Here is a 16772-nt window from a genome sequence, read left to right on the forward strand (position 1 = left end):
TTCCACTCCATCACTTCTCTTTTCATTCTGTATAGTATTTTCCTGACACAAGTTTTTTTTAAATTTTTTTGAGTCAAATTTATCAATATTTTCCTTTATGGCTGCACATTTTTGGCCGTATTTAGTAATTCCTCCCTTACCTTAAAGTCACAAAGATATTCACTTATTGTACTTTTAAAATTCTGTATTGTTTTGCCTTTTACATTTAGGTTTATAATCCACCTGAAACTGATTTCTCTGTTTGGCATAGGTTAAAAGTTCAATTTCATATCAGTGGTTATGCCTAGCACAACTGATTGAATACACTGTCCTTCCTCACTATTTTTCATGCCATCTTTCTCTTTTGTGAATTTACCACAAAAGATAATTTGTGACTGTTAAAGTGTCTGCTGATTCATGATTCTGTTTCTGGGCTCTCCATTTTTTCTCATTGGCCTATTTGTCTATTTTTGTCAATATCACACTGTATTAATTACTGCATTTTTGCTGTTAAATATATCTATTCACGTTGTGCTGCTTCAGAAGGCTACTCTTGACCCATCACATTTCCATGCATATTTTAGAATAAACTTGCCAAGTTACATATACACTCATACACATGCATATACACACCCAGAGTAAAATTTTGATTGGGATGATGACTCTTTACAATATTGAACCTAAACTATTAATGTGATATAACTATTTAGGTATTCTTTAATGCCTGTTAGTAAAATTTCATAAGTTTTTCCATTGAGCAAGCACATCTTTTGTTACATTTATTCCAGGTGCCTGATATTCTTAATTTTTTTCAAATAGAGATGGGGTCTTGCTCTGTCACCGAGGCTGGAGTGCAGTGGCATAATCATAGCTCACTGAAGCCTCAAACTCCTGGGCCTAATCAATTGTCTCGCCTCAGCCTCTTGAGTCGCTAAGATTACGGGCATAAGCCACTACACCTGGCTTGATGGTATTTTAAATAACATCTTTAAAATTGTTTATACTATGTGGCTGGGGTGTGTGTGTGTGTGTGTATACACATACACGATTGATTTTTGGATGATGCTCTTATATTTTATAACCTTTCCAATATTTAATAATTTAATAATATTATTGTAGACAGTACAAAATACTTTTTCATTCTTTACTGACCTGGCTACAACTTCACCACAATGTTGAATAGAATTAGTTAAAAAGGGGCAGTTACCATTATCTGTTTCTGATTGCAAAGGAAAAGCCACCAATGTTGTACCAGTAATTATAATGATTTGCTATGGTGTTTATAATACCTATATCATATATTTTAATCAAAGTTTTGATTTCTATTTCTAGCTTTCAGAGTTTTTTGGGAGATTTTCTTTTATTTATTATACTTTAAATTCTGGGGTACATGTGCAGAACGTGCAGGTTTGTTACATAGGTATTCACGTGCCATGGTGGTTTGCTGCAGCCATCACCTTGTCACCTACATTAGGTATTTCTCCTAATGCTAATCCTCCCCAATACCCCCACCCCCTGCTATCCCCCCCAGCCCCCCAGCCCCTAACAGACCCTGGTGTATGATATTCTCCTCCCTGTGTCCCTGTGTTCTCATCGTTCAACTCCCACTTATGAGTGAGAACATGCGGTGTTTGGTTTTCTGTTCTTGCGTCAGTTTGCTGAGAATGATGGTTTCCAGCTTCATCCATATCCCTGCAAAAATAACAAAGACTCATCTAAAATTTCAAATACAAGCAAAATTTTAATCACATCTTCCTATTTTATATTTAGTATCTTCAGGATGTGATATAATATTCTTTTTTTCATTCCTTATACTGGTCATTTGTTTCTTCTCTCTTTTTTTCTTGATTAGTCTAGCCAGAGGCTTAATCAATTTGGTTAGCCTTTTCTAAGAACCAAAGATTGGCTTTGTTTATTCTCTCTGTTATATGCTGCTTTCTATTTCATTGATTTCTGCTTTTATCTTTATTTTTTCTTTCCTTCCATTTATTTGAGTTTCCTTCGCTCCATTTTCTACCTTCCGGAGTTAGAGTCTTCAGCTTTTCTTTAATAACTAGAATAAATTTTCAGCCTTATTTTAGTTATAAAAGTGTCATTTACCTATTTTTTAAGATCGTAAGTCAAGAGCTTTCTTTTGTGTAAGGTGGTGGGAAGTTGGGGGCATCCAGCCACCTCATGTTTTTTTTTCTCTTTCTGCAATTACAGGCTCTGTTGGATAGTGTTTATTTTTGTGTTAATGTTATTAGATACACATGATTGGTAATAAGAGTTATAGCTAATATTTATTAAGCTCTCACTATAGGTTAGATATTTTGTTAAGCACTTAATGTACATTATTCCATTTAACCCTCATGACAAAACTGTAAGGTAGACACAATTATTAACCTCTTTTACAGATGAGGAAACTAAGGTTTAGAGTGATTTAATAAATTCTAATTTATTACTAGTAAATATCTAAATTTCCACAGCTAATTAGAGGTAGAGCCAGGGTTTGAACTTGAGCAGTCTGGTTCCAGAGCCTATATTCTTATATTAAACTTATTCTGATTTGTCTCTGAGAAAAATCACATTGCCAACCTCTGAATATTTTAGTGTTGTTTTAAAGAAGGTTTAACAATATATTAGTATTTGTGTGTTTCAATTTCAGTTGGGAAAGTAAGTTTTAGAAGAACCACAGAGCAACAGGTGGGCTTCCTGTAACTGTGGACTCAATTCTAAACAGGGCAAAAAGAACCCTATTTCTTTAAGGCAAATGATGAAATATGGCCCACATTACAAACACATGCGCCTGTTAATCTACCTAGATTGGTAGCACTGGTAGGAGCACTGATGGAAGACTGCTGGGCTTTTGTGGCATTTCCCTCCTCTCATTTCACAAAAAGTTGGGCAGCCATCTGCTTACTTTCCAATGATCCAGCATTTTCCCCACTGACATGTGGGGAAAATGTAGTCAGTGACTCTGGGGAACCACTCTGCTGTCAAAGTTTAAAAGCTACTGTCCTAATCATGTCCTTCTATTGCACACCCCCCTTACACTGTTTCAGTACTTTGAACAAAAGCTGGTCTGAATCCAAACACTATTATGGACATCTTGACAAATACAGCCCAATTTGGGCAGAAATTCTTCCAAATCTCTAGCAATCACAGGAAAGCAACATGCCTATGGTTCTTCAATTATTTTCAATAGGTTCTCTTTATCTTTCAGGGCAGTATTAAAAAGTTGTCTTTTAAAAGTAACTGTACTTTTGTTGAGAAAAGCTTTTCATTGAAGATACCACAGAGTTATTAAAGACTCCTGAGCAAATGATGGCTGATTAAATGAAGCAACCCATAAAAACCCTATAGATTATTTTTAGTCTAAGGTATTTCTCTCTTCAATTTTCAAACTATGCAATCTACATGGCCTTTATGAGCAAATGTCATTAAGTCGGTTTCTACCTGCAGTACTATTGAAAATAGTCCATTGTACTGTTTCCACGGTGAAACCATTAGAATCCTATTCATGTCTAAACCTTGCACTGTTTGTCACCTTCCCAAGCTACCAGACAGAGATACTCAGAACTCATTTTTATGTGCATACACTCTATTACTCTCCTCTTGTCATAGATTTTTATTCCATACTGTGATACTTCTGTTTCTTCTTAGGGAAACAGTACATACAGCCCTAATGTGCATAGAGCCCTATTGTAGACTACCAGTGGCATAACAATGTTTTGATTTTTTTTTTCATAAAACAAAGAAAACCAAAACGAGCAACTAGTAGTAAATAATTTAAATGTCTTTTCTGTCATCTTGTGATCATGGATTTCCTCTTGACAAAGTTTCTAGGCACGAGGCAGATAAGCCAATCAAACACATGGTGAATATTAGAATCCACAAGCTGAATAATGATGAAGGGATGAGTCAGTCCTGTTGTTCTCACGAAGCAGGCAGATCCCAGAAAAATCATTAGGAGAACCACAAGGGAGAGATAATGGAATTGGATACTGTCCTGAAACCATACATTCTGACCCAGCTTTATACATAACATTTTCTATAAGTAGGCTGCCATGGTGATCTTTGCAGCAATATGTTGTTGGCATCTGGGTCACGGCAGCAATTAGACATCTTGATTGCATGCAGATTTCCCACACAAAATTGCAATACTTCATGGTTATTTTATTCCAAAGCTGTTTATATGAGCAAGGCATTAGCCACATCCTTTCTAGAAGCACAAATATGGGGAGGACCAGCATTTAAAGTTCAACATAATGCTTGGCACATAGTGGAAAATTGACAAATATTTATTGAATTAATGAGTGGCTAAATAAAGAAGTAAATAAATGAGCTCGGTTCTCCCCAAAGATCTTCTAGTTCTCAGTTTGCCTTTGCAGAACCGACTGACCCCTTGTGTGGGGAAAAGAAGCTGAACTCAGAGTTCTATGAGATGTTTCTACGCAACCCCTAGCTGTTCAGTGCAAACCTAAAAACACCTAATCCCTTTTCTGGATAAATGGAATCAGAACTGACAAGATCCCCCAAGGCTGGTCTAATAGAGGGATTCTGCTCAGAACTATGGAGTGTTCCCAAGTCAGGGAAGTGTGTCAAGCTCAGAGTTGGGATTGAGGAGGCTGTGAGTTACATTTTGTGATCCAGAAAAAGGCACCTCAATAGATGTCCCAAAGCTTGGGATCAGAAGAGGATGTAGGAGACCAGGGAAAAGAGCTGGAAAAGAGCTGGAAAAGATAGGGATCGGGAAAACTATAGTCAAGAAAGGAGCAGAACTTGGCCAGTAAGTACAGGCCATGTACATTACCCATATCAGCTGTCATCTGAGGTTCTTTGTGAGCCTGCTGCATTGCAGTGTGGGAGGGGCTCCGGGGCTGGTAGGCTAAGAATAGGTGACCTGTCCTAGAACCCTGCACACTCGACACCTGGTTTTTAGAACTCCAATGGTGATCCTGGATCAGTGAACATGGGCTTCTAGACAAGACAAAGAAAACAACTTGCCCTTCATTTCTTCATGAATGAGTTGGGGAGAGTGTGAGGGGAGAGGAGAACGGAGTGAGCTATTGGTGCCTAAGATGACTTAGTAATATCACAGCACAGGCTTACAGTCCCAGATCTTTTCTGCCAACCTTCAAAAATAAACATTTTTTTATTTCTCAAGAGGAAAAGACAATGAAAGTGACATATCCAGTGGTTTTCCTAAATTAATTCACTGCTTGGAAACTAATGACTCTATCTCTGATTAATTCTTCTGACTAATTCTCTATGGCTTAATTTCTTCTATGCAAATCTGCCCGTCAAGTTACTGTGAAATCCAACTAGAATGTAATATAACACAGAATTGTGGGAGGAGGAGGAAGATTGCAGTTAACTGTTTAGTAGACGTGGCTATTACTCAGAAAATAATGATAAGTCTCAGAAGGAATCATTTTTGGAAAAAAAAAGGGTAAATCCCTCAAGGATTAGCAAGAAATAAGCTGTCCCTCTACCTTGTTGTGGAAAAAAATCCTGGCTTGGGACATTCAAGGACTCAAATGAAGGCATTTCTTCCTCTGTGGGCTTAGGATCTCTCTCCTCAGTCAACAGAGGCTGCTACCCAGCACTGACGGTATCTCCAGCACCTCCAGGTGGCACCCTCCTCTGGGACCCCAGGATTCTGTAAGCCAGATGGTAGGACTACCTCAGCATCTGTTTACCAGATCTCTCTAGGGGAAAAGTACCTTCCAATTTCCCTGTCTTTTGCCTTGCTTCTCATGGTACCAGAATGAAACTTTCTAACCATGTTTGACTCTGAAATTTTTAGGCTTCTTCTTCAAATGTGTGAACAGAATGAGAAACTCCATTTGTTTATTTAACATCCCCAACTAAATTGTGCCTTGTTAATTTCCCTGTTGATATTGCTACACTTGGCAGACACACCTTTTTCCTTTCCTTCCCAGATCTGTTCTTTTTCTTCTTTTCTTTGTGTAAAGGGTATGTACTGGCTTTGTGAAATCCCTGTAGCAAGTTGTCAATGATGTATGAAGTGAAAAGTCTTTACTCAGGGCACAGTAGGAATACAGAAAGTGCTGTGCATTCACTGCTGGGCTGAGTTTTTGACTGTGTGCTGTAGGCATAGATATCCTGTATTCATTCTACACTGCCTCAAAATCCCAGGAGCTCTAGATCTGGTGGCAAGGGGCACAGTCCTGCAGAAAGGCAGAGAGATGAATTTATTGAGCTCCAAAAATCCTGCTTGGCACTGTGATTCTGCATTCACTACAGGTAGAAATTTTTTTTCCTGTAATGTTAACAAAGGGATGAAAATAGGAATTCAAAGTCTAAGTTCAAGGTGCAGAAAATTAACCCACTCCCTGGCCTGTGATATGGGAAGGTAGAGGTAGGAGACAGGTGATTGTCAGCGCTCTGCAGGGTAATCTCACTTAGAGAGAATATGTCTCTTCACCCTGCTTGAGTGAGTATATTGTTATGCCCCAAGAAGCCAGGAGAAAAGACCTGTTCTTGTGATTTATGCAGTATTTTCCTTTCAAGGAACCCAGAACTCTGTAATAGTCATCACAGTTTTTTTGTGAGATGTGTGTCATATTGGTGCATGACCTAAAATTCTCTCATGTTTAAAAATTAGATGCCCAATTATCCAACAAGTATTTTATATAATCAATTTGACATTATTCAATGTCAAATTAGCTGATTTATGGATTAACTGTGGTTCAGGTGCAACTGGGATGTGGGACACACCCCCATGGAAGAGGAGAACTGAGTAATTAGGCAGTGGCTAATTATTGCTCATTGTAACTTCCACAGAAGATGAACAGAGGGGTATGCAGAGCTGCTCTGATTGCAAGGAAGCCATGGAAGCAGAGGGGATAGAACCCTCACACTTAGCCTCATCCTCAGTTCTCCCAACAGGAAGCCCAGGAACTTCAAGCCTTGAATCTTCTGAGTGTTGGAGAATAACTAAGCAAGTATTTTCTAAGTGTTCAGCCATATTCAGGGGCAAGCACATTACAGATCCTGACATTTTGCAACCACACCATGTCAATGCTGAGCAGTTAGGCAGTAACTCTAGTTTCATTTGTATCCTTGATTTTTGTTTTCTGTGACTACTGCCCTCCCATTCCTAACCCCAATCTCACTTACCTAGTCCAGTGACAATTGAGTATGTTACCTTAGTCTCAGAAGATGGGGCAATTATTTATACAAGCTAATAGGCCAACTTTCAAATAGAATCACTGACTTCCCAAAATTACCCATTTCTTAGGCTCTTTGGGCATTTGTGATTAGGTTTTAGACATTTCATTCAAAGTCAGACTATCTTTTATATACCTGACTTTAAAAAGAACAAACCCATGGCCTGCCATAGTCTCAGTCTTCTACTTGAATTACCACATTCTACATTCTCATTCACAACTTGGAGTGTAATGAACCTAGAGATGACCCATGAGTAAGCAGGAGGCATTAAATAACAATAAATTAAAGACCATTTGGGAGGCTGAGATGGAGGATCATTTGAGGCTAGGAATTAGAAACCAGCCTAGGCAACATAGCGACACTGTGCTAAGAATATAAAAATACTGGCTGGGCATGGTGGCTTGCTCCTGTAGTCCTGGCTAAAATCAGGAGGCTGAGGCAGGAGGATTGCTTGAGCTCAGGAGTTTGAGATTGCAGTGATTTATGATCACACCCCTGGACTCCAGCCTGGGTGACAGACCGAGGCCCTGTCTCAAAAATTAATAAGTTAAAGAAATTATGGATCCATTTATCCTGAAGAGAAGAAAGCAGAGACATAACCCTGGTTTTTAATCACAAGAAAAGAGCTCCCAGACAGAATGGGGAGCAGTTGGGTTGAAATTAGTCTGGAAAAAAAGGGTATAAGCTCAATGTATAACTGGGGGATTTATGTAAGAATCTTTATAAGTAATACACCCAACTCTCACTAGCCCTTGCTTTTGATATGAAGAGTTTTTATTTTATTGCTTAGATCAATTATTTCAGGATATCTAAAGTAATAGAAAAGTATAAACAGGAAAATACATTGCAGAATACTTGAGGTGTAATCTTCAGAGATTGTTAAGGAATATTATCGTTCCTTGTTGGCTGCAGATTAGAACAAGGAGCAAATATTACTTTTAGCTCCAAACAGGTCAGTGAGTCTATTTTGGGAAAATGTTTTCTCTCCATTCATGCATGGTTTTCTGTGTAGGGATAAAATGATATTACCGCATTTCAAGTTTCCATCTCATCCTTTTGGTTGTCCCCAGGCCATGTACCCATATCTCCTTTCCAAATGAAACCTGGTGCCTGCAGGCTTTTGCACATCTCTAGAGTTATTTCATATTTTCTCCTTGTATCTTTTCTGATGACTAGCAGATGTTCATGTATCCATCCATAGCCTGGCAACATCCCAACTATCAAATGTATAAACCAAAATGGTAAGAAGGAAGAGGGGATAATAGTGGAGCAGCCTACTACATAAGTTAAAAAAATCTGTTTTATCTCTAAGGGAAGAGCCAACGTTAGGCCTCCTGTATGCCTAGGAATATCTTTTCCTACTGAGACTTTTCTCTTATTTTAAGTAGTCTGAAAATAACTGATCCAAGGAATAAAATGAAACCTCTCTGTATCAAAAGCAAGAGCCTGAAGCAAAGGTGGTAGCAAACCCTGAGACACTTAGGCTTGTCTGAACTTAAAATTCAGCAGGGTTCTATGACTCAGCATGTCATGAAAATCTGAATTTGATTTTTGAAAACTGCTCTGTGCTCTGGATCCATTAGGAACATATTAAAGTGTTGAAGTACAAAACATTTTTTTCTCTCTTAGAGAAGATCAAATGGAATCCCCAATGCAAATGTACTACATTCTACACCACTAGATCATTTCCAACGACTGGACAAATGCTGGAGGATGCAGTTGAAAGCTTCCAAGCTTAGGAAGAGTCATATCTCGATTACAAGGCTAGGCCTGTCAGTAATGCAGTAGTGTGAGCTCAGCAATGGCCCATTGCATTGTAAAATTCAATGAATTTTACATTTACTTCCAGCCTCCTTCTGAAGACAGTCAATGCCTCCAAAGAACGTTACTGGATGGAAGCATAATCTCTCCACACCTCAGCAATAAGAGATTGTGCCAGTCTGTGACACGCGAAGTTGCAGAGTGCTCCTCCAAGCATAGCACCAGCCCTCAGTGATTTCTTACAGATATTTACTTTCACACATGGCATATAGAACATTAAAAGGGTTTTGAAAAATCCCTCAGTTTTCAACTTCTGAAGGATTATTAACTTCAAAGTCTGAAGAAATGTCGCCCTTCTATCTTTGGAAATGCCAGGAGCCTTTGCATATCCTTACCACAGGACCAGGCAGCCCCCAGCAGAGAAGAACGATTACTGCCTCGGTGGCAAGAGGATGGCTTTTGATCTCTTAACATATTGGAAATTACTTAAAGGTAAGCCATCTGCTAGCTGAGGAACAAAAACAGATTACATCACACCCTGCTAGAAAGATTGTGTTAAATCCTGTATATCAAGGCTTTTAATAATTCTATATTAAGTCAGCTAATAGGATTAGGTACACATTTTCTTTAGGCTTATTTCCTCAACTATTAAAAAAAATTTTGTGTGTGTGTTTGACGATCTGCAAAATTCAAGAGTATTCCACTGTGAATAAAAAGAGTTCTTTCAAGAGGAGGCATTTCTTCAGATCACCACTGCTCTCCAAAGAGATGTACAGCAGAAGTGCCTTTCTAAGTAGTTTGTGGAAGAGGTAAGACAGGAGCTTCTCTCATTGCTAATGTGAAATATTACCTGGGTATTACAAACCTGCCTACTACAGCTTCCTATCTTCACTGTTCTTCTTCGGCAGGTCAAGGATAGAATTCAGACAAGTGGGGGATGAACAGGATGTCTGATCTGATTCCCTCAGTAATGGTGATTAATGATAACCATGGTGATAGTCCACCACAAAGTTGGTGTGGCACAAATATTGGGATAATCAAAGAATAAGCCTTGATTAATTAGAGCTTAAAGCATCTGCAAGACTGGACAGTCCCAGCCTTGAGAAAGCTTGCATTCTAAGATTACTGCTATACAAAACATACCTTCTAAAATTACACCATGCCCAAACCAAATATACTGTCCTCTATGTCTGTGGTAACCTTCAGGTCAAGGGAATATTAGAATATATTCACTTCGTGACATTCAGAAATAAAGTTAATTCTTTGCCCTTTCTTTATTCTTTACTATATCTTACAATAATTTTAGTATTATTCTACAATTTCAAATAATTAAAAATACACATTACACAAATTAACTTCCACTTATACTTCTAAGTATTTTAAAGATGCTCATTTACTCTGTGAACTATACATCACTCTGGGACACTGAGAGTTGAATAAGGTTATAGCAGTGATAGCAACAAACACCTTTATCTCTCAATGGTCCTTGAAGTAGTTCTTTAAAAGGTAAAAAAAAGAAAAAAAGCCTCCATTCTCCTGAGAGAGGGTAATTCTTTATCTTGATGACAATAGAGGTTTACAAATAATTGTTGAGAACCAAATAAAATGTAGGATTCAACATATTTAGAAACCAGCACAAAGTGTTGCGTATTGAAGCCCCTTGAGAAATATTTGTTGAATAGCATTTCTAAGAGATTATTAGAAATGGTTGCCATGATTTTGCCTTAATTGTTGAATGATACAGAATAAAATGAACTAAAGTTTGCCATGGCACAAATGAGAAAAGGAAACTATAAAGCCAGTAGCCTAAATGTTTAGTTGTTTTATATTGTACCTTGGTGCAATTGGTGCAAGCTGTCTTTGTGTGCTTTTTACAAACATAGGACAAGGAATTAATAATAAATCTCATACTAACTACCATACTTAGAGATAGTTTAGTTATTAGCACTTCAAAAAGTTTGTCTCTAATCCTCACAGTGTTTTTGAAAGGTGGATATTATCACTCCCTGTTTACTGGTGAGAAAACTGGAATTCAAGGTGGTTAAAAGAAACTTGAATTCCAGCAAGTGGAAGAGTGAAGATTCATAGAAAGGTTTGATGCCAAAGTCCATGCTCTTTCTGCCACACCTGACTGCCTCCAATTTGAAAGGGGCCAGGAGTTCTTGCTCTTCACCCGGTGACTTGGCTTACCTGGTGACTTGGCTTAGCTTTCTTTGTCTCAAATCTTTAAATGAACTGACGGAACAACATCATTTCCTTTGAGATACTCAGAATTCAGTCAAGGGATCTCACATTCTGCTCCTGCAGGCCAGTCCCCACTGTGTTTCTCCAGGATATTGATGTTCATTTCCTGGTTCCAAATCTGGCTGTACTACACATAAACTGGATGTCCTCTGGAAAGTCCTTGGACTCATCTGATCCTGTCTCCTTATCTGGAAGGCAGAAATAATTATTCCACCTCTGAAGATTGCTGTGAAGATTAAGTGAAATGAAATATGTAAAATGTCTGGTATATGTGTTCTCTCTGTGCAATAGGTACATTTGAACCTACGAGTGTTACAGCAGCCTGAGCCTGGGTTTTCTTGAAAGTGAAGCCCAATGCAAAGGATTCTGTATTACTATTTTGTCAGGGGGTGCAATTTCAGGGAGATGCAGGGAGGGACAAGGAGAGTGAAGCAGGGAAGGAGGAGGAGCCAATATGAGTGTGCATAATCAAGAGAGATGCCAGTAAGTGCATCTCATTGATACGGGACATACTCCTTGTTGTCTGCATTGTATAGCAGCAGCTCTCACTCCCCATAGCAGTCAGGGTTGATTACCATTGCCAATATAGTAATTTATTTATTTGCCTTTGGTCCACTACTGCAAGAAGCCTAAATGTGGTAGTTGAAGCTTCAAGTTTGGTGGAGCCCTTTCTGTGCACCCAGTGAACCAACTCTTTCTCTTCTCAGCCCTGCAGTGGAAACCAGACCTTAGAGTGTGGGGACAGAAAGCACAAATTTTGCAAGCGAGTTGTTGTCTCTACAATGTGAGAGTAAGCTGTTTTGATCCTTCCTCCTTATGAGCATTGAGAAAGACACATCTGCCAGATCGTCACATACCTAGGCCTGCTAATCCACTTGCAGTGAAGAGAGCACATCTGGCACAGCAGATACCATTGGCGTTAACATCTGGTTATGTTTATGATAATTCACCATCATCCACCGTGAGCTCTCAGGATTTTCCAGGGCTAGGTATGCCCGGAAATGAGCATGCAGAAAAATTGAACCAGGGATATGATGGAAAACATCACCCTTGTATTCTTCAAGTGTTTGATTGTGTTACTAATCTCTGCAATTCTTCCTGGCATTCAGTGTTACTTCTGATTTATGGTCTTAGGTGGGGATAGAGACAGGTTCAGGGACTTCAGCTTAGCCCTTCCCTCATAATATCCCTTATACTACAAATCTGGGAAGGAGTATGAGAGCTCTATCACCTGACAAATATGTTTAACTCAGTTACACACACTCAGGATGGGTCTGTGAACACTTTAATGCACTGTGAAACAAACTTGACCTAAAATTCCATTATCACTATGTCCAGATGGGCTCCCACTCTAACCAGATATCTTTGATAGCATTTCAGTTCATTTGGTATAATTTCAACCCCAAGTCCTTATCTAACAGCCTTTGAAAAGTCTGCGTTTTCCCTTTCCAACAGTGCAAAGTTACTCTGCTGCAAATACATTTGGGGAAAAAAATCAAAGGAATATTTCCTATATATACTGGTGGTGGCATTGAAGAGTCCTCCCTCAAGGGATCCTGGCTTCCTCATCTATCACTAAACTCTGGATCTATGAACTGATTTATATCTGGAAAAGGATGATGGGAAGGTGATTTTCTACCGTAGTAGTTGATGTAAACAGTCTCTTCACCAAGCCTTAACACACATCTCAACAGACCCTTAGGATGAGATCCAGGGGTTCTTTGTAGGGCATCAAATTCTGATCATGGCTAGTTTCCTCCATGTTAGTAAACTTTCCTTTGTCCAGCCTCATATACTGATGTCCTCACCCCAGTCCAGGACCCTCAAGCTTCAGTTCCACATATATAGCTCTCTACTCCTACCAGATCATTTGAACTGGTTTCTGCAATTCTTTTGGCAGACAAGCTATTTCCTCTAGTAATAGTGCTTGGGCTGGGCTGAGACTTCTTGGTCAACAGTCTAGAGGGAATGAGGAATTCTAGAGGCAGATCTCAAAGAGACAATTATCTTATGAATAGTCTCCAAGCAAGTAGCCACTGCTCTCCTCCAGGAAGAAGGGCCCTAGGAGGAGGCTTTACTGGAATCTGGTAGTTCAAGATTACCAGCTGGTTCATCAAAATGTTCCCATCTACTCTTTTCCTATCGAGGTCCTGACTTGGATATAGGAGATCTGTTGAACCTGTATATTCACTCTGCTTTGTGGTTCTACACTTTTACAATTAAATCCTGAGCTTGATTTTCAGCATGGTCTTCTCTGTGGTTCCAAGAAATGGATTGGATCATAATCCCAAAAGACACAATCCCAAAATAAATGTCATAATCGCAAATTCTGAAATATCTAAAGATCAAAATCCCTAACATCTAAAATCTTAAAATTACAATCCCATAATTTTACAACATTAAAATTCTGAACGTTAAAGTCCTGAAAGCCAGATTCTAGGGAAAGGATTAAAGCATTTTTCGTTGTATACAGGATACTTACATCATATTAGTTGGATCATGTTGGGCAGAACTATTACCTTTAGTGTCTTTATTTGCATTTACGGAACAATTCACACAAGTGGATTGGTCACATGATATGGCAACAATGAAAACTTCAGTTTAAAAGTGTGCCAGTTTCCTGCGTTGGCATTCCTATCATCTGTGACCTTCAAGGAGCTTTTAATAAATTAAAGCCACATTTGCCTGCAGAAGTTAGGGAAGTTACTAACTGATTCAAAAATAATTATCTGCATGGTAGGATAAGAAGACACTTATGCAAGTGTTGCTGTTTGATTACCAGTATTGTTTTCACCAAATTTGAGATCTGAATATGAGTGCATTCAGAATGGAATTTTGGGTACCCAAAACAACACAGAAGAATAACATGGAAGATGGGAAGATTTAACAGGAAATGCTCATGTTGATGTGCAGCGAATTATATAGAAGAATGTCCAAAATAGCAGGTCCACATAGAAAAAGAATATAAACGTATCTCCAAGGAGAGCCATGCCCTAAAGTAAAATTTTTTTAAAAAGCAGCTATTCATCATAAAGTCAGACGCGAGACTTTGAAATACAGTTCATGATCATGAAAGTTACTAAGCTCTTGTGGACTATCTCTGTGCAATTGCCCATAATCTATCCCTGTAATGCAGTTTTTTATATTTCAAAATTTTCTAGTTTGGGGGGAGTTGTTTTCTTTTCAGATTTTTAAACCATTTTAAATTGTCAGTATTTTTTTCACAATCAGCATTTTTTTTAACAATATGCTACATATTTCATCTTCTCATCATTTTCAATACTGGAGGTATAAATTGTGTAGAGAATTTAGAGTTCTAATTCATTGTATGCATTTTTTTGGCAAATGTAACTCCATGAAAGTGCATTGTCACAATGCTGACTTTGTGTGAAAGCCTTGTGTGTGTACATAAAAACATTAAAACTTCCTCAATTAATAAAGAGATATTCTTTTTGTATATCTATGCTTGTGAAAAATAAAAGCATTTGCCACCTGCACCACAACCCAATTAACCACAGGTGAAAGTCTTAGTTATTATAATGCTAGTACATGCTAGGTATTATCACAACTACACCTTCTGCCAGCAATGGGACCTTTATAACTCAGATCCAAAATACCTTCTTGATGGGCTGCTTTCCGGAGTGATTCAGCATTAATTGTCTTAGTCTTGGCTCCCAGAAAGCAGAGCCTGGACCAGAGGTTTACATTGTACTACCTTATTAGGGCATGTAACCCAAAATGAGGACTATGGATTACAAAAGCAGCAAAGGGTGAAAGAAAGTGTAAGAATGCTGATCAAGCTGGTTGTTGCAAGACCATTCTCTGAGAAGACCTATAACAGCTTCTCAGGGAAGTATCTCTAGTGGGAAAAAGGGAAAATAAATTAATCCACAGACTCCTGCCTCCCAGGGATCAAAGTTCCATCTCATGAGGATGCTAACCTCCTTGCACATTCAGGTATTTGCATGGGTACGTGACAGAGTCCTGTGGTGCTCTAAACTTCTGTATTACCATAGAAACCCTTTGGAGGACGATGCAAAGTCAGGTCATTTAGTACATCACTGTCACGGCGAATTTTATCAGAACCTGTGCACAACTGTCACCACAGAAGTGGCTGGAGTTAGAAGCAGGTAGTACAGAAAGGATCCTAAGTGATGCATGTCAAGGATTTGGTAAAGATCTCCCCAGCTTCATGAGGTAAGATATCATTTGGCATTACTCTCTATTTCTATATTACATAAACAAACAAATGGACAGCTAAAGAAAAATTAACTGAAGGTTAAAGACTCATCCTCTCACCTAGTATTACCTCCATAAAGAATCCAGTTATGAAGTATGTTATATTTTATATCTCATTTTATTTTCATATCAACCTTCCCAGGCAGGCAAAGCAGGTACTCTTAGACCCATATGAAGAAAACTAAAACTCACAGTGGCTGTGAAATATAATTACTATAGCAGGTAAGCGGCAGATCTGAAGATATAATCTAATAGATTTACCCAAAAAGTATGTGCCGTGCAGATAATTTATCTTTTCTCTCCTTCTAGAAATTCTGACTCTCATGACTTTCACTTTTATCAATAAGCTACTATAAGATGATCCATACATCAACATGAGTCTGGAAGCTTGGGCTTTAAAATAAGTTGAACTTAAAATGTTTTCTGTGGTATTCGATCTTTGATTTTATCCTCCTCAAACTATATGTTTGTGTTTGCTTGTTTCTTTTGAGGGTAGAAGGGACTTCATTGGGGTAACGGTTGAGGATGGCCCAGACAAGATGGTGACATGCATCAAACATGTATATATGGCAGCCAGCCCTGTTCTGATTATTGCAGATAGGACTCTGGCCTTCTTCAAGAAAAGGACCATACCATCGATTTCTCTGTTTTCCTTTAGCCTCCAGGTAGTTACTTAGACACAACAGCTGCTCCAAATAACTTTGTTGAAGGAATACACACACAAAAAATCCCCTTTCCTCAAAACATGTAAGAGTGCATTCTTCTCTCTTTCCTCAGGGGTAAGACTAGCATTGCAGACCATATGTCTTATAAAATCTCCTTTGCCAAATTAAGCAATTTTCAAATGAGTAGAGTCACCTCCGACATTAGGAAAGACTTTATATAAAAAGATAATTATAAAATGCTGTGTGTTTCATGACATCGCAAGCCTCTTTTCAAGATATGTTGTACACATATGATGGTACCAGGGAGCTAATAAAATATAAAGATTCAGCTGTCTTTTTGTGATAACACTAAAAGATTCCTCTAAAGGAAACATGTAACATACCTCTGGTTTTGGGAGCGTGAGCCTGGTGTCGTTAGCCAGTTCTTCTCTGGGTGACTTGTACCATTTCTGTGATGTTTGTCACCTTTGTGGTTAATGAGCCCCAAGAGTGGGAGCTGCTAAACACACTTACCCAACAATTAACCTGCACTGTGCCTCTGCTTCTACTGCAGCAGTCAGCACCAGGCAGAGGGGAAACAGGAGTCTTGGCTTGTTCCTAAGGACTGAGTCACAATGAGACACTGGTTTCACCAGAACCTCTGTTGCTATTGTTGTTGTTTTCACTTGCTTGGTAGATATTTTTCATCAGCCACTGAGAACACTC

The 16772-nt window shown here is 38.6% G+C and overlaps 1 protein-coding gene across 8 annotated transcripts in view; it reads left to right on the forward strand.

Moving 5' to 3' along the window:
• MTERF1 (mitochondrial transcription termination factor 1) overlaps nucleotides 1–14618 on the forward strand; it is a 397742-nt gene extending 383124 nt beyond the window's left edge. For all 8 annotated transcript variants that reach the window (XR_010344051.1, XR_010344054.1, XR_010344053.1 and 5 more), the window contains 2 exons: nucleotides 9008–9411; nucleotides 11871–14618. The gene's annotated coding sequence lies outside the window, so the exon portion shown is untranslated. The remainder of the gene's footprint in view (nucleotides 1–9007; nucleotides 9412–11870) is intronic.
• Nucleotides 14619–16772: the final 2154 nt, after the last annotated feature.

Source organism: Aotus nancymaae, unplaced genomic scaffold (assembly GCF_030222135.1).
Source record: "Aotus nancymaae isolate 86718 unplaced genomic scaffold, 86718_ANA_hifiasm-v0.15.2.pri h1tg000025l, whole genome shotgun sequence".
Lineage (NCBI taxonomy): Eukaryota > Metazoa > Chordata > Mammalia > Primates > Aotidae > Aotus > Aotus nancymaae.